General features: G+C 42.8%; 1 long non-coding RNA gene across 1 annotated transcript in view; it reads left to right on the top strand.

Annotated features, from left to right (window-relative positions):
- Window positions 1-8,162: 8,162 nt before the first annotated feature.
- LOC125384329 overlaps window positions 8,163-18,331 on the top strand; it is a 44,208-nt gene continuing 34,039 nt past the window's right edge. The window contains exon 1 of the long non-coding RNA XR_007223216.1: window positions 8,163-8,247. This is a non-coding gene — a long non-coding RNA (uncharacterized LOC125384329). The remainder of the gene's footprint in view (window positions 8,248-18,331) is intronic.

Genomic DNA, 18,331 nt, shown 5'->3' with positions numbered 1-18,331 from the left:
TGGAGCCTTGGTCTGTAGCTTCCATCTACCTTGGAGCCTATGTCTGTAGCTTCCATCTACCTTGGAGCCTAGGTCTGTAGCTTCCATCTCCCTTGGAGCCTAGGTCTGTAGCTTCCCATCTACCATGGAGCCTTGGTCTGTAGCTTCCATCTCCCTTGGAGCCTTGGTCTGTAGCTTCCATCTACCTTGGAGCCTTGGTCTGTAGCTTCCATCTCTCTTGGAGCCTAGGTATGTAGCTTCCATCTCTCTTGGAGCCTAGGTCTGTAGCTTCCATCTACCTTGGAGCCTATGTCTGTAGCTTCCATCTACCTTGGAGTTTTGGTCTGTAGCTTCCATCTGTCTTGGAGCCTAGGTCTGTAGCTTCCCATCTCCCTTGGAGCCTAGGTCTGTAGCTTCCAATCTCCCTTGGAGCCTATGTCTGTAGCTTCCAACTACCTTGGAGCCTAGGTCTGTAGCTTTCATCTCCCTTGGAGCCTTGGTATGTAGCTTCCACCTCCCTTGGAGCCTTTGTATGTAGCTTCCATCTCCCTTGGAGCCTTGGTGTGTAGCTTCCACCTCCCTTGGAGCCTAGGTATGTAGCTTCCATCTCCCTTGGAGCCTTGAAATGTAGCTTCCCATCTCCCTTGGAGCCTTGGTGTGTAGCTTCCATCTCCCTTGGAGCCTTGGTGTGTAGCTTCCACCTCCCTTGGAGCCTAGGTATGTAGCTTCCATCTCCCTTGGAGCCTTGGTGTGTAGCTTCCATCTCCCTTGGAGCCTTGAAATGTAGCTTCCCATCTCCCTTGGAGCCTAGGTCTGTAGCTTCCATCTCCCTTGGAGCCTTGAAATGTAGCTTCCCATCTCCCTTGGAGCCTTGATATGTAGCTTCCATCTCCCTTGGAGCCTTGATATGTAGCTTCCACCTCCCTTGGAGCCTAGGTATGTAGCTTCCATCTTCCTTGGAGCCTTGGTGTGTAGCTTCCACCTCCCTTGGATCCTTGGTGTGTAGCTTCCATCTACCTTGGAGCCTTGGTCTGTAGCTTCCATCTCCCTTGGAGCCTTGGTGTGTAGCTTCCACCTCCCTTGGAGCCTTGGTATGTAGCTTCCATCTCCCTTGGAGCCTTGGTATGTAGCTTCCATCTCCCTTGGAGCCTTGGTATGTAGCTTCCCATCTCCCTTGGAGCCTTTATGTGTAGCTTCCATCTCCCTTGGAGCCTTGGTATGTACAGTCGTTCATCCAGTATTTTTCAGAAACTGACAGTTTCCACTCAATGAACCCTTGAAGCAAGTTGGTAATTACAATTTACTTTTAGTCGGTTAAGTTGGACTTTATTAATGTCAATACTTTGTTTATATAATCAGATCTTTTGATGGAACAACTTGACTTACATACATGTATGTTTAATTGAACATTAGATGTACATGTATAAATTAACCAGAACAGTTCTTAGGGCTTTTCATTTCACTCCTAATTTGACAAGACGTGCACACTTACACCTAGAAGTCTTGTTTTCATCAAAAACATATTTATCAAGTCGTTCTTGATTAACTCAGTCTTAAAAGAGGCTTTTCAATCTTTACGACCAATGTTTATGAATATTTATGAAGCTGTGGGTACTCGGTGTGCTCCAGGTGTCAAGTTGGGCAGATTATCTTCAATTACCTGCCTGTTTAGAACTGCCATAGCTCTGAACCGTAGAACGTGGAGAGTCCCGTACTCTCAGCCAGCATAAATAGGCGCTGGGTTTGGTGGGGGGAAGGCAGTTTGTGAGGGCAGTGGTGAATCACTCCATGAAAATGTCTATAAAAATGTCTTGTGTGAGATAAGCCACGGATTGAAAAGGGGGTGGTAAGGTAAGGGGGATAGGAACAGATACAGGAGTAGGGATGGATTTTGGGGGGGAGATGTTTGGTTTGGGGGGGTATGCTAGTATTCCTGGCCCAGAATCATGCTGGCTTTGCCCTGGTGAACAGGTTGAACCTGGAAGACAAGATATAAACTTGTACAGATTTGATAAGTGACATGAAGCTGAAGGTTGTCTTCAAGAGAGTGATTCGGGAAGTTGTCAGACAGGGATGGTTGTTGGGGAATCCCCTTCTAGCTGGAATCCCCCATGTTGGAGTTGTGGAGAGAACTATCTGTCACAGCAGCCTGATTGACTGATGACTGCTCTTCTGGAAGCAGGAAACTGTTTTATGGCATTTGGGGGCACACAAGGCCATAATTTCAGATAACTGGTAAAATTGTAATTTCCTTCAACTCAGATTACTGATAAATTTGTTTCACATGTTGCAAAAGATCCTTGCATCTTTGTCCAACCCAAAAGATCTGTCCCAGAAAACAGATGAAAATGGCAACTGTTCTATTATCAAAACTGATTGCAAAAACAACGTCGTTTACTTTCATCAACACCTTCTTCCAATTTGTTTACAACTGTTAGACTTGCACAAGTCTCTAAGGCAATAATTATTAGTTTAAATCATAAGTTTTTAGATTATGTAAATAATAAGAACATGTTGTCCCTATAAGAGACTGGAATCCTTAGACTGTCCACATATCTAGACTGGCCTATTAGGAGGATAGAATTACTACACATCCATGGACTTTTCTTTCAGTACAGCCTTGGAGCAAGGCTATACAACTATCAACATTGTACAACACGGCCACATTCTCTAATTCCAGAATACAATAAACATGCCGCTACTAAATATTCCAAATGTTGTGAACGACAGAAGATGGAAAATTGACTTCATGACAAAAGACTTTAGAAGTAAGTTTATTAAAGGAAAATGTTTGGCCTTGCTTGTGCTAGATCTTTGACTTACAGGTGTCCCACCATCAGTTTTCCTGGGCCAGTATGGCAGATTCATGCAATGTTAGGGCCCACATACAGACGAGAACAGAAGACTTTCTCTTAAAGCGGATCACAAACACACAAAATGAACATTTATGTACAGGATGTGCCACTATAGATGATGAAATATATTATGTTTTACGTCGAAAAAAAATTGGAATTGACAGAAATTAAGTATTTGAAAAGCTAAATAATGACTATGGTCCTTTCAAAAATATGCCAATTGAAGTAAATTCCTTTTCACAATGTCAAATAATGTTCCAAACTGCACCAACGTTATCTGTACTGTTTATTCAATTTTGCATGATATGATACGTCTACAATGTTGGTTAGTTGGTTGGTTTGTTGTTTAACGCCGCACTCACCAATATTCCAGCTATATGACAGCGGTCTGTACATAAGTGAATCTGGACCAGACAATGCAGTGATGGACATCATGAGCATCGATCTACACAACTGAGATACGATGACATGCATCAAACCAAGTCAGTGAGTCTGACCACCCGATCCCATTAGTCGCCTCTTACGACAAGTATAGTCACCTTTTACGGCAAGCATGGGTTGCTGAAGACCTATTCTACCCCGCATCTTCACGGGTCTACAATGTTAGTATTTTGACCATATCGTGTACATCGACTTTCAATATTAGTTCCATTGTTATCCCCCACCACAAAGTGGAAGGGCAATATAGGAATGGGTGCTGTCAGTCTATCCTTCCGTTTGTCCATCCGTCCGTCATGTTTCGTTTCCGGAGCAGAATTCAAAAACCATGAGAGATATCTTAACCAAACTTGGCACATAGATAGGTCAAGTAGTGAACTGGTGCCTTTTGATAATTTAGAATTTTTGAAAAATGTCTCTTTTGAGTTTCCATGGCTATGACTTTGACTTTGGAGCAGGTCTTGAAAACTGTAGAATATTTCTTCACCAAACTTGGCACACAGATAAGTCCAGTTGTAAACTGGTGCCTTTTGATAGTTTGGGATTTGTGAATTTCTTTTTTGATTTTCCATGGCAACAACTCTGACTTAGACTGAAAATGGCGGTAGTTCTCGTTTCCGGAGAGCTAATGTCTTGCACATAACTGGCGGGGGATGTGAGTATTAAATGCTTGTTCTTCGTTTGTTATTGTTTTTGTTTCCATGTCATGCAGCAAATTTTGCAATCTGTCTCAAATATAGGATGCTCTTTGCAAAAAATCTTTGGGCTTTGTCTAGTGTCTACTAGAGCGTCTGCCCAGAGAGCAGAAGGTCCGGGTTCAATCCCCAGGCACGCCATGTCAAAAGACATCAAAAGATGGTACTTGTTGTTACCCTGCCTGGCGCTCTGCCTTAAGGGGCTAAAACAAGGACTGGTCAATCAGAGTCAGTATACTGTGTGTGAGCGGGATATCCATGTTAAACAGCGGCATGGTATCTCATTGGGAGAGCACTATAGCATTACTCCAGATTAATACAAACAGCTATATGCATGTCGCTATATAAGTGCCATAAACTACAACAGCAATGTTAAACCCCATTTCAGTTGCCCTAAAACCAGCTTCATCCAATCACTGTTGCTGAAACTAATCGCGTTTCTAAACTGTTTCTCTCCATCTCCGTGACAATCATTTCCACCTTCTACAATCTTCTTGTGTATGCCAGATTTATCTACATACATATCCCAGTTCAGTGATAACAGATTCGGATGGAGGTTACAAACAAGAGCAGTATTGACCACGCTCGGTGTATATAGGATGAGTGATTGACGAGACACCTCTCTTGTGTGAGTAGCCGGCTCCCATTGTTCCTGGGCGATAACAGTGATATCATCACACAAGGATGCGATACCAGATGATACAGACAGCCCAAGTGACGAGGACATCTGGCAGCTTATCCATAGAGATAGGCATTGGGCTTGAAAAAGTGGCTTCAGAGAGTTGTCTCCCTTTGACCAGGCTTTGTAAAAGGGTCACATCTTGGTATTCCAGATATCCTTGTGGAAGTTTTAAGTGCTTTCCTCACAGTTGCGGAATTCAGGATCCTCGTAAATTCTGGTATTTTTTTCCGGAAATTGTTAATGGCATATTCGAGTTCCACCTCCAGCCCATATTTAATGTCTTGCTTCTCTGTTGAAATTAAATGTTGATTAATTATTAGTTGTATTTTTGAAAAATATGTTAATGGTGTTTTTTCATTTCTTATTTCATCAGTGTAACAAAGCATATTTTGTTTCATTTGTAAATTTGTAATTTCTTAATATTCGTATGCTGTGTCAATTATCATGTTATCATTTGCACTTTATCACAAGTAGTTTTTAGTATTTCATTTTTTGTTTGTTTGTTGTTGTTTATCGCTGCACTCAGCAATATTCCAGCTAAATGACTGTGTTCTGTCAATATTTGATCTGGACCAGACAATCCAGACTACATTTAAACAAATTTAAAATTGCTACTATACACAAATGAGTGTATACAGTGTTATTTTGAAGTTTATATTGTGCTGTTTTCTCTTTATTTGAGTGACACAAGCACCTGATAAATAGATAGAGTGTTTTTATTTTGTCAGTTATAAATCTCCATATTAGCGGGGGCCCCAGTATGATAATGCGCACAACATTGGCAGTGAGGAATATTTTCTCCTAATTTGCATGATGAGATAAACATGGCATTTGACTAGAAAAGAACTTTATCGTACACTTTGGCCTGTTCATCATTTGTGAGTTGATGATATCTCTGTTCTGTTGTCTGTCTATCGGTATCAGCTGTTAATTCAAAGTGATGTAATTACGGCATAAAAGAGCAGCGTCAAATATTCTCAAACATTCAATTTGTGACAAGTTATAAAATCATCATGAAAAAGAAGCAAATATTCATGAAATAATTTAATATGCGTCTTCAAAATTGCGGCCATACTGAAACCCTTAAAGATGATGGCCTTTTCAGATAATGATTACCCTTGCTTAAGATAATTATCAGCGTTCTCAACCAGCCCCCAATGTGCTCAGAGCCCTCCACATCAAGTAGGCCTTACAGCTGGGCTCTGCTAAAGTCATAAACGATCACTGACTCTGCCCATTAATTCTTAAATCTTTTTAAATTTGTTATTTCTACAAAGCCATTCAAGTGAACAGACTAACTGGAGATTCTTTGAAGATTATTCTTAAAGGTCCTAGAATCTTCCTGAGATAATAATTTCTTGTGCTGTCTTGTGCTAGCTCTGCTCCCCTCTTATAAATGATTTTCCTCCCCATATATTCTGCCCCTCTCATCCCCTCCATATCCATCTGTTAGTTCTGGATGATTTAATCCAGGCAAAACAGCCTGTAAGAACATTGGGCCTCGTAATACTTGTTTTCTTCCAAACATCTGAATCCATTTAATGACGAGTTTTCTGAGATGTTGGTTAGGGTAGGGCAGTAAATGAAATTTTTTTCTTTTCATTGCCGCATACCGCCAACAGTGGGGTCGGTCGACTGGTTTTGTTTCTTATTGTTTGGGAGGAAACATGATTTTATGAATTATTTGTGTTGCCATCTCATGGTCTGTCTTTGAAAGAATTAGAACTAAGAGCTAAGTGTACTGTTTGTTTAAGTTGTGTATGATCAATTATTTGGATGAGGATTATTATATTCTTTTAACACCAAAATTGTCTTAAGATGTCGAGTCATGATGATGAATGATTATAGTATTGGATTCATGGCTGGTCTCCGAGGAAACTTCTTAGTGAAGATTATTGCACTTATTAAGCGACGTGCATGTACGTGTGTGTGTTTGTGTGGCTGCTTGTACTAGTCCGGACTGATGCTGATTTATAGTGCTAGCTCACTGAGATACCATGCCGCAGTTTAACAGGAATACCCCACTCAGACACAGTATACTGACTCCGATCGGACCAGTCCTTGTTTTAGCCCCTTTATGCCGAGCACCAGACAGGGTAACAACAAGTACCATCTTTTAACGTCTTTTGGTATGTCGCGGTCGGGGATCGAACCCCGGACCTTCCACTAGACCATGGAGGCGGTCAAATAGTGAAGACATTTCTTGATTTCGAGATTGCGACAGGGATTCATGCTTCATACTGGTCGCAAGTGTAGCGGCCATAAAATTTCCGAGTCCCGTGATGGGATTCGAACCACGGACCTTCTGATCAGAAGTCGGACGCCTTGTCGACATGACCGAAGAGGTTAACCCCGTCAGCAAGCTGACAAGGTAAGGATGTCATCTGTAGGATGACTCCATGCCCTGCTACATACTCCCCTGTCAACAGAAGGCACGTCCCGGGCCGCATAGTAGGGTACTGAGGCTTATTTTGCTCAAATTTAATATGAACGTGCTCAGCCCCACGTTGGGCGCCAATGTAGCGGCCATAAAATTTCCGAGTCCCGTGATGGGATTCGAACCACGGACCTTCTGATCCGAGGTCGGACGCCTTGTCCACATGACCAAAGATGTTAACCCCGTCAGCAAGCTGACAAGGTAAGGATGTCATCTGTGGGATGACTCCACGCCCTGCTACACAAGCATTTACCTTTAGTTTACTTGTAGAGGTATCTTTTTAGGAGATTTTAGCATAGAAACTTTAATCACTATTCTTTGTGATGATATTTATTAAAAAATTAAGATAATGACTTTTCTAACCCTGGGATTATAAACTGGAATTGGATCTTGTTGTTGACGTTATTGTTGTTATTTACAAATGAAAGCTCATCTTGTCTTTATTGTAATCGTCATTGTAATCATCATCTTCTTTTTCTTTTTAAGATTTTTTTTAACATTAAAAAATTCACAATCCCAGCAGGTACATCTTTTAAAAAAAAGAGTGAGTGAGTGAGTTGGGTTTAACGCTGCTATTTTTTCAAGTTACATCATGGAGTGTCGGCTTAATGTGGGAGGAAAGCCTAAAGTGATGCAGGTCTCAGACATTTACCACTCCGGTGAAACCACGAGCACGAATGGTGCTGACAAATTTCAAAAAAAGAAGAAAAGCTTCTTCCCTTTTTAACGAAGTGAACAATTGTAGGAATCGTGTGAGTGGAATACTTCCCATGTTGGTTGTTGTGATGCTGGTTGGAGCCCCCCATTATCCAAGCATGTTGCTGTTGCGATATTCCACCCCCAACCCATCATTCCTGGAGATGTGTACACAGTCCCCCTCAAAGCTCAAGTGTGGGAAAAGTTCCTCGGCTCCCCAGGGGTCGTGGGTATCGTCCCAGGGGTCAGCAATATCAGCCCGGGGGTGGAGCCATATATGTGTGAGGCAGTCGGCTCAGATGGAGTAATAATTTTAACAGGAGTTAACAATTTAATTAGACCCATACCGAACTAATTACTGGCTTCTTGTGGAGGGAGTGTTTCAGCGGTACACTCTCCACTTGTAGAGTATATCTCCAAGATTGCGATGAGGCATGGCTCAACATGGCTTTTATCTCTGACTGAGTAAGCGATGTTTTCATGTTGATTTCGTTAATTAAGTGTATTTGAATATGTCTATCTTTGATGTACCTTGCTGTACTTTTCACTAATAGTGTGGGCAGACTTTGTAATTACAATTTATGCGTCATAATTAGAGTTTGATGAAGTGGAATAATCATTTGGTGAGAGAGCTTGTTGATGAAATTTGATATGTGGAATTGAGACTTATTAGTGAGTTGTCTTGAGGATGTCAGGTACAGTTTTTTATGTCCTTAGTTTTCTGTTCTGTTTCAGTCTGTTTAATAAAGTATTCAATTATCTTCTTTTCTTTGAGAACATTATAAAAATATCTAAGACAACTCGGTAAAGTCAGGTCAATTATGTTTCCTGTTTCTCATACTATTTAGGTCAGCTAGTGTGATAAATGGGTGTATAAGTACGACTGTCAGACGGGAACAGAGAACGAGATGTAATATGAGGTTATTACATTAGGACAAGCAATAAGATAGGGTATTTAAATTGGATTTGATCTAATATTTTTACATTGAAATAAAGATGTAATTTTGCAAAATTATTACATTGAAATAGATTTAATGTAAAATTATTACTTAGAAATAGATTTGATGTAAAATTATTACAAAGACAGATTTGATGTAAAATTATTATATTAAAATAGATTTGATGTAAAATAATTACAAAGAAATAGATTTGATGTAAAATCATTACAAAGACAGATTTGATGTAAAATTATTATATTGAAATAGATTTGATGTAAAATTATTACAAAGAAATAGATTTGATGTAAAATTATGACAAAGACAGATTTGATGTACAATTATTATATTGAAATAGATTTGATGTAAAATTAATACACAGACAGATTTGAAGTAAAATTATTATATTGAAATAGATTTGTTGGAAAATTGTCACAAAGGCAGAGATTCAGTGTAAAGTTATTTTAATAGAAATGGAGCCAAATTGAAATTATATGATAATTTGAGATATAATTTTGAAATTGCCTGTTGATAATAGCTTACACGTGCTTGTTATCTGGTCCTTGGGGTGTTGGTATATATGATGATATGGTAACAATAAGTCAAGTCTGTGGTACAGTTGGGAGTTCTACACTTTGGTGATGGCGGAAACAGACAGGTGCTGCCATATTCATGTCGGTTCCCCAAACCACTCAATTACTCTTCCAAGTAGTCAATATTATTTATCATTGATGGCCATGCTATCGCCACATGGAGGAGTTGGCTGGAGGCTGAGGGGAGGGGAGGTGTGGTAGGGAGGAGTGGAGGGGAGGCATGCGTGGGGAGGCGTGTGTGGGGTGGTGAGATGGATTAGCAGGTCGTGAGTTAACACCTGGCAGTAACAACTAAGGAGGGAGGGAGGGGAAGTTGTGGGTGGCCTTGTATTCAGATGGGTGGTGGGGGGGTGGGTGGTTGTGTGTGTCTTTGTACACAGAGAGGGCGTTACCTGAGGGGTTGGGGATGGTTGTGGGTGGCCTGGTACACAGATGGGGGTTGGGGGTGGGTGGTGGTGGTGGTTGTGTGTGTCCTCGTACACAGAGAGGGTGTGACCTGGAGGGGTGGGGGATGGTTGTGGGTGGTCAGGTGCACAGTGGGGTGGAGGGTGGGGGTGGTGGTTGTATGTGTCTTTGTACACAGAGAGGGTGTTACCTGGAGGGGTTGGGGTGGTGGTTGTGTGTGTCCTCGTACATAGAGAGGGTGTTACCTGAGGGGTTGGGGATGGTTGTGGGTGGCCAGGTGCACAGTGGGGTGGAGGGTGGGGTGGTGGTTGTATGTGTCTTTGTACACAGAGAGGGTGTTACCTGGAGGGGTTGGGGTGGTGGTTGTGTGTGTCCTCGTACATAGAGAGGGTGTTACCTGAGGGGTTGGGGATGGTTGTGGGTGGCCAGGTGCACAGTGGGGTGGAGGGTGGGGTGGTGGTTGTATGTGTCTTTGTACACAGAGAGGGTGTTACCTGGAGGGGTTGGGGATGGTTGTGGGTGGCCAGGTGCACAGAGGGGGGTGGGGTGCTCCAGGCGCTCCAGTTTGCTTGCAGAGTTGCGTCCCTTGGGCACGCCAGAAACCTATGATTGTGGAATCCCAGATCGCACTGATTATGTTTCTAGGTTTGTCAGCACCATACCCATGCTCATGGGTTTCACTAAGTGATAAATGTCCAAGACCTGCATCACTTTGGGCTTTCCTCCCACATTAAGCTGACACGCCATGATTTAACTGGAATACTGTTAAAAGCAGCGTTAAACTCAACTCATTCACTCAAGCACATGCAAACCTGTGTAACTCTAAGTTGTAGTCAAAATGTTAGTAAGGAATGCTATGTCAGCTTTGAAACATGGTCTTGTCAACACCAGTACCAATGGACTGATCCATTCTCCCAGAGTTCATGTTTTTTTTCAGCCCATCCAAAAATGGTGTATGTAGATTTTTTTGGGGGGGGGTAACGTTTTTCACTTTTTGTTGTTGGTAATTTGCAGTATGTCAGTAAAAGCCTAATTTGGAATGACAATGATCTAAATAAAAACGATTTTCCATATTCATGAGAAACCTCTGCCAAAAGCAGAATCGATGGTACGATTCCGACTAGATCATGAGCATGTGTTTTTGAATCACAATCAAACAGTGAGTGAGTTAATATTTAATGTCACATCGGCAATATTTCAGCCATATCGTGACTATCAAATAGGTGAGCGTATCCTACCCCACCAGCGACACCCATTGCAAACACATGCAAAGGCAAGGCAATTGTTCACCTGAAAAAACACAGGAACAGGTAGAACTCAATATAGGGAACAGCATCAGACATTGTTTAAAGTGAACTGCTAGTGGCCTAAAAAAACAGACAATACCAGAATGATGATAAAAGATGTGGTGCAATTCAGGAAAAATGAGAAAAATGGTTTAGGGTCGGGTCTCCAGATCGGAGGGTTGTTCTGGAAACCGGAACCACAAGTTGCTTGTTGAATATTTCTGTTATGTTAACATTAAGACATGCTTCCCCCCCACCCACCAACCCCCCCACCCCCACCCCTACCCCTGTCACTCTCCGCAGATGTTGCTACAACGGTATACATACAAATATCATTACACAATGAGGAAGCCACGAACGTGACCTCTACTGAAAAAATGGCCCCAGAATGTAAAAAAACTAAAAATTCCCTCATCAAGACGGGTTTATTTCAATAGCGGTGAGGACATGCGTAAGAAACATCTAAAGCCATGCGTGACTTCCTGGGCTCCCGATTCTCTCTTAATTCATCTGTGGTCACGACACAGTGGTGTATTTATGGGGGAAAGGACAGGCATTTTATGCCTAGTGCAGGTTACAGAGCTTGCAAACAACGACCCTCTTTGTGTGGGGCCGATTTGGCGTTTATTAGTTATTTTGAATTGAAGTGTCATTCTGAAGACTTTTTGTCTTTTTTAAACAAAGATTATTTCTTTTATAGATGGTTTAAATTCTTTTCACTCTGGTCTGAGACTTTGTGTATTGCATTCTTGAATACATGATGTTGTATTTCAGAGGCAACTGAAGAGAAGTAAGTAAAACAAAGCCAGAAACAGCTACAGCTCTACTCGCCTTACTAGGGTGGTCCTTATATCTACTGATTATGGTTCCCTGTATGGTAGACTCACCAAAGTGTTAACCCTGGATGGTAGACTCACCAAAGTGTTAACCCTGGATGGTAGACTCACCAAAGGGGTAACCCTGGATGGTAGACTCACCAAAGGGGTAACCCTGGATGGTAGACTCACCAAAGGGGTAACCCTGGATGGTAGACTCACCAAAGGGGTAACCCTGGATGGTAGTAGACTCACCAAAGGGGTAACCCTGGATGGTAGACTCACCAAAGGGGTAACCCTGGATGGTAGTAGACTCACCAAAGGGGTAACCCTGGATGGTAGTAGACTCACCAAAGGGGTCACCCTGGATGGTAGACTCACCAAAGGGGTAACCCTGGATGGTAGTAGACTCACCAAAGGGGTAACACTGGATGGTAGACTCACCAAAGGGGTGACCCTAGATGGTAGACTCACCAAAGTGTTAACCCTGGATGGTAGACTCACCAAAGGGGTGACCCTGGATGGTAGACTCACCAAAGGGGTAACCCTGGATGGTAGACTCACCAAAGTGGTGACCTTGGATGGTAGACTCACCAAAGGGGTAACCCTGGATGGTAGTAGACTCACCAAAGTGTTAACCCTGTATGGTAGACTCACCAAAGGGGTCACCCTGGATGGTAGACTCACCAAAGGGGTAACCCTGGATGGTAGACTCACCAAAGGGGTAACCCTGGATGGTAGTAGACTCACCAAAGGGGTAACCCTGGATGGTAGACTCACCAAAGGGGTAACCCTGGATGGTAGACTCACCAAAGGGGCAACCCTGGATGGTAGTAGACTCACCAAAGGGGTAACCCTGGATGGTAGACTCACCAAAGGGGTAACCCTGGATGGTAGTAGACTCACCAAAGGGGTAACCCTGGATGGTAGTAGACTCACCAAAGGGGTCACCCTGGATGGTAGACTCACCAAAGGGGTAACCCTGGATGGTAGTAGACTCACCAAAGGGGTAACACTGGATGGTAGACTCACCAAAGGGGTGACCCTAGATGGTAGACTCACCAAAGTGTTAACCCTGGATGGTAGACTCACCAAAGGGGTGACCCTGGATGGTAGACTCACCAAAGGGGTAACCCTGGATGGTAGACTCACCAAAGTGGTGACCTTGGATGGTAGACTCACCAAAGGGGTAACCCTGGATGGTAGACTCACCAAAGGGGTGACCCTGGATGGTAGACTCACCAAAGGGGTAACCCTGGATGGTAGTAGACTCACCAAAGTGTTAACCCTGTATGGTAGACTCACCAAAGGGGTAACCCTGGATGGTAGTAGACTCACCAAAGGGTCAACCCTGGATGGTAGACTTACCAAAGGGGTGACCCTAGATGGTAGACTCACCAAAGGGGTGACCCTAGATGGTAGACTCACCAAAGTGTTAACCCTAGATGGTAGACTCACCAAAGGGGTGACCCTGGATGGTAGACTCACCAAAGTGTTAACCCTAGATGGTAGACTCACCAAATGGGTAACCCTGGATGGTAGACTCACCAAAGAGGTAACCCTGGATGGTAGACTCACCAAAGTGGTGACCCTGGACTGTAGACTCACCAAAGTGTTAACCCTGGATGGTAGACTCACCAAAGTGTTAACCCTGGATGGTAGACTCACCAAAGTGGTGACCCTGGACTGTAGACTCACCAAAGTGTTAACCCTGGATGGTAGACTCACCAAAGGAGTAACCCTGGATGGTTGACTCACCAAAGGGGTAACCCTGGATGGTAGACTCACCAAAGGGGTGACCCTGGATGGTAGACTCACCAAAGGGGTGACCCTAGATGGTAGTAGACTCACCAAAGGGGTGACCCTAGATGGTAGACTCACCAAAGGGGTGACCCTGGATGGTAGACTCACCAAAGGGGTGACCCTGGATGGTAGACTCACCAAAGGGGTGACCCTGGATGGTAGACTCACCAAAGGGGTAACCCTGGATGGTAGACGCACCAAAGGGGTGACCCTGTATGGTAGACTCACCAAAGGGGTAACCCTGGATGGTAGACTCACCAAAGGGGTGACCCTGGATGGAAGACTCACCCAAGGGGTAACCCTGGATGGTAGACTCATCAAAGTGGTGACCCTGGATGGTAGACTCACCAAAGTAGTAACCCTGGATGGTAGACTCACCAAAGGGGTGACCCTGGATGGTAGACTCACCAAAGCGGTAACCCTGGATGGTAGACTCACCAAAGGGGTCACCCTGGATGGTAGACTCACCAAAGGGTTAACCCTGGATGGTAGTCTCACCAAAGCGGTAACCCTAGATGGTAGACTCACCAAAGGCGTAACCCTGGATAGGTATATCCATTAATTTAAGACAACAAACCAATCAATTATCTTTCTGTATTGCCTTGTAATCATATTTAATTGATGGTGTGACCTAGTGTTTGTATTTCATTCATTAGTAGAAGTACTAATCTGGAAGTTGAATTTTTTTTTTGCCCCCCCCCCCCCCCCCCCCCCACACACACACACATACACACATTCAATTATTATTTTTTTGAAACTAAGAAAAAACCCTGAAAAGTCTTGTGTCAGATAATTTTATGACTAACTTTTTTATGAAAGACCACCAACACGTTGTATTTTACAATGTCCAGGGCCTGAAAATGTTTTTTCATTTTATTTACACTGTATCATTATTTCAACCATTCCGTATTTCAAGATCTTTAAAAAACGTCTTTAAGTCTGTGTTGTGTATTGTGGTAAATGTTAAACATCCCTCCCGGAAGACCTAACGATGTTACTATTGTAACCACATGTTCCCATTAATAACAATGTCAGTCTGATCTTCCGTGTGAATTGTCAATTTCATGTGCCATGTGAATTTCATCACATCTCCTCCCTACTATCAACAATTGTCTCTAGGCTAGGAAAACTAGATGTAAAGAGATCTTCAAGCACGATGACCCGCCTGCTTCCATTCCACAGGTGACAAAATAGTGTCAGTCTTTGAAAACACATTATTTGCCAGGAGGGACGGCGATGCTCGCTTTAAAGCTCTCTACCTGGGATGTGATTATTGTTGGAAAATAAACAGAAGTCGTAGTTAGGCCATGTGTGGGGGATGAGGTAATGTTAGCGCCACCTGGTGGCGTCAGGAACTAGGGAATTGATTTCTGGTACTGATGAAAGGAGTCATTTTGGGTATCCCCCGCCACGAAGTGGAAGGGGGATATAGAAATGGGTGCTGTCCGTCCGTCCATCCGCCCGTCTCTCCGTCTTTTTAGTCAAATTATTTGTGAGTTTCCACAGCAATGACTTTGACTTAGACTGAAAATGGCAGTAGTGCTCCACACAACCGGACATGTCATATTGGCAGGGGATATGAATATTGCATGCTTGTTGTAAAATTGTGTTCATGGTTTTTCAAAATCTTGAAGAGGAAGAGATGTTTCTAGTTCTAACGAGTCAAGAGCATAGAAGTTTTCAGTTTTTGAGGGACAAGGACAGGTGTAACCTTTATTTGCCTGGACTGGTTTGGTTTGTTTGTTGTTTATGCCGCACTCAGCAGTATTGCAGCTACATGACGGCGGTCTGTAAATAATTGAGTCTGGACCAGACAATCCAGTGATTAATATTATGAGCATCAATCCACGCAATTTGGATCGATGACATGCATTAACCAAGTCAGCGAGTCTGACCACCCGATCCCGATACTCGCCTCTTCCGACAAGCATAGTTGCCTTTTACGGCAAGCATGGGTTGCTGAAGACCTATTCTACCCCAGACCTTCACAGATTTATTTGCCTGGATTTGCCCACTTGCCAATTTTAAGCCCATTCTACTCACTCACTCCATCAATCCTACTCTATCATTCACCACCTCCGTGGTCTAATGGGGGAGGGTCTTCCTGGAGAGAGAAGGTTGGAGGTTTGATCCCCGGCCTCATCAGACTTAAGGACAAGAAAAGATGGTACTTGTTGTTACCCTGCCTGGCGCTTAGGATTAAGGGGCTAAAACAAGGACTGGTTGGCTCAGAGTCAGTATACTGTGTCTGAGTGGGGTATTCATGATTAACTGTGGCATGTTATCTCGATCAGTGGGCAAGCACTATAAAATCGGCATTAGTGCGGACTAGTACAAGCAGCCACACACACACACGTGCATGCACGTGCATGCATAATGTGCAGCTCCTTGTATACTGCCGTCATCCTAGACACAGAGCCTGTACATATCACATAGCCCTCTATAACAATAACAGCATAATGTGCAGCTCCTTGTGTACTGCCGTCATCCTACACACAGAGCCTGTACATATCACATAGCGCTCTATAACAATAACAGCTCCTTGTGTACTGCCGTCATCCTACACACAGAGCCTGTACATATCACATAGCCCTCTATAACAATAACAGCTCCTTGTGTACTGCCGTCAACCTACACACAGAGCCTGTACATATCACATAGCCCTCTATAACAATAACAGCTCCTTGTGTACTGCCGTCATCCTACACACACAGCCTGTACATATCACATAGCCCTCTATAACAATAACAGCATAATGTGCAGCTCCTTGTGTACTGCCGTCATCCTACACACAGAGCCAGTACATATCACATAGTCCACTATAACAATAACAGCTCCTTGTGTACTGCCGTCAACCTACACACAGAGCCTGTACATATCACATAGCCCTCTATAACAATAACAGCTCCTTGTGTACTGCCGTCATCCTACACACAGAGCCTGTACATATCACATAGCCCTCTATAACAATAACAGCATAATGTGCAGCTATATGTCCATTTCACCAGCTGTTATCAAAACATTTATGACTCGATGACGTGTTGGCATTATAAATCTCTCCAAGATAAAATTGTATAAATCAAAATAAATGGAGGATAGGTCTTATGCTCTCTGTTTGGAAAAAAATAATCAATTTATGTTTGTATTATACTTTTTTCTTGACATGTCGCGACCTGATCCACTTATCTATAAAGCTGCAGGAAACCCAGGTCACGCTGAATGTGATAACGTAATCTGCCTGCATTGTTGGCGAGATGGATGACAAGCGATCATGCTGATTTCACGCCGTGTTTATTGACACAAGACACAGTCACCTGTTGGCTTATTATCTTTGTCCCCCTCTGATTCACCAGCATTTATCATAGTTTTTCTATTAAATTATGCCTCTGTTTTAGTTACCTCCCTTTAATGCTAACTATTTTCAATTTTACCTTTGCGTAATAAGCACCCCGCTCTAATAAGCGCCCACGGCGATATTTACCAATATATTGGCTAGTGAACAATCCTAATTAGCACCCCTTACGATTGATCAATGTACACAAGACTTATTTATTCATGTATGATACGCACTCGTGTGTTATATGCACCCTTAATTATGGGCAATTAAATTCTCGAAAATATATCTATCGTGTATAATACGCACAGATTCTTCTTTTATATCATTTCAGGCTGTCAGCATAAACCACAAAATTTACAATCTTTCAACCTCTTTTTTTATCTCACCAAAATTATATTCTAATAAGAGCCCCCTATTGCTAATTTATAGAGCACCATGGGCGCACGCTTATTACGTCGAATACAGTAATTTTAATTAATAAAAACATGTTTAGGATAAATGCAGGGGGATGTACACAATGGATGTTTGCATGAACATATTCGAGAGTCTGTAACCATGTATGTATCAAACCGGTATCTTGGTATAACGTTCTGTTGTATGAAATATTTTGATTCTGAATTGGTGTTGAGAAATGAAATATTTGTTTCAATCAATGTTGTTTGAACTATTGTCACCGTAAGTTGTGGTAAGAGAGGGACTGAAGCTGTCACACTCATGTGTGGTTTTATGTCATATATTTATGGATGAGGATAGATATTTTACACTTTTCTTTTCATACGTGTTTGGTCACACACACATGAACTCATTCAAGAACTCATTGAAAATGTTGTCACATATGATCTCATTCATCAACTAATTATGAGTTTATTAACTCTAGAATACAGATAATAGATGTAAGTATTATGTGACTGAACCCGTGGCGAATCCGGGTAAGAATATAGGTCCTCAACAACCTTTGACTATGGTCCTCATGCACAAGTGTTTGTGGGGCTAGAACTGTCCTAAATTCCAACACTTCAACAGGGACTTCTATTAGGATAGCCTTCTTGGTCAAGGTGGCATGATGTGAACAGTCCTCAGGACACATGGCTGGAAGATGCATGTGCCCAGTGAGACCATCAAGTAGCAGTATTCAGTCTCCTGGAAGATGCATGTGCCCAGTGAGACCATCAACAAGTAGCAGTATTCAGTCTCCTGGAAGATGCATGTGCCTAATTGGACCATCAACAAGTAGCAGTATTCAGTCTCCTGGAAGATGCATGTGCCCAGTGAGACCATCAAGTAGCAGTATTCAGTCTCCTGGAAGATGCATGTGCCCAGTGAGACCATCAAGTAGCAGTATTCAGTCTCCTGGAAGATGCATGTGCCCAGTGAG

The sequence above is a fragment of the Haliotis rufescens genome, unplaced genomic scaffold (genome assembly GCF_023055435.1).
Source record: "Haliotis rufescens isolate VD_foot unplaced genomic scaffold, xgHalRufe1.0.p SCAF_3, whole genome shotgun sequence".
Classification (NCBI taxonomy): domain Eukaryota; kingdom Metazoa; phylum Mollusca; class Gastropoda; order Lepetellida; family Haliotidae; genus Haliotis; species Haliotis rufescens.
Note: the sequence above shows the minus strand (reverse complement) of the source record. Positions and strands in the feature narration are given on the sequence as shown.